Genomic DNA, 375 nt, shown 5'->3' with positions numbered 1-375 from the left:
ACTAAGTGTCTAGGGGCATGTCCCTTTAAGAAGGCCGACCTGCTATGGTTCTCCACCTGGGTCTGGAACGCCAAATTAGTCCCTCTCCTCGCTGGAAGTCCAAAAAAAAGGCGTGAATTTGACTAAGTGCCTAGGAGGATGTCCCTTTAAGAAGGCCGACGTGCTATGGTTCTCCACCTGGGTCAGGAAAGCAAAATTGTCCCTCTCCTCGCTGGAAGTCCAAAAAAAAGGCGTGAATTTGACTAAGTGCCTAGGAGCATTTCCCTTTAAGAAGGCCGACGTGCTATGGTTCTCCACCTGGGTCAGGAAAGCAAAATTGTCCCTCTCCTCGCTGGAAGTCCAAAAAAAAGGCGTGAATTTGACTAAGTGCCTAGG

This window comes from Nerophis lumbriciformis, unplaced genomic scaffold, assembly GCF_033978685.3.
Source record: "Nerophis lumbriciformis unplaced genomic scaffold, RoL_Nlum_v2.1 HiC_scaffold_74, whole genome shotgun sequence".
Classification (NCBI taxonomy): Eukaryota; Metazoa; Chordata; class Actinopteri; order Syngnathiformes; family Syngnathidae; genus Nerophis; species Nerophis lumbriciformis.
This window is presented reverse-complemented; position numbering follows the sequence as displayed.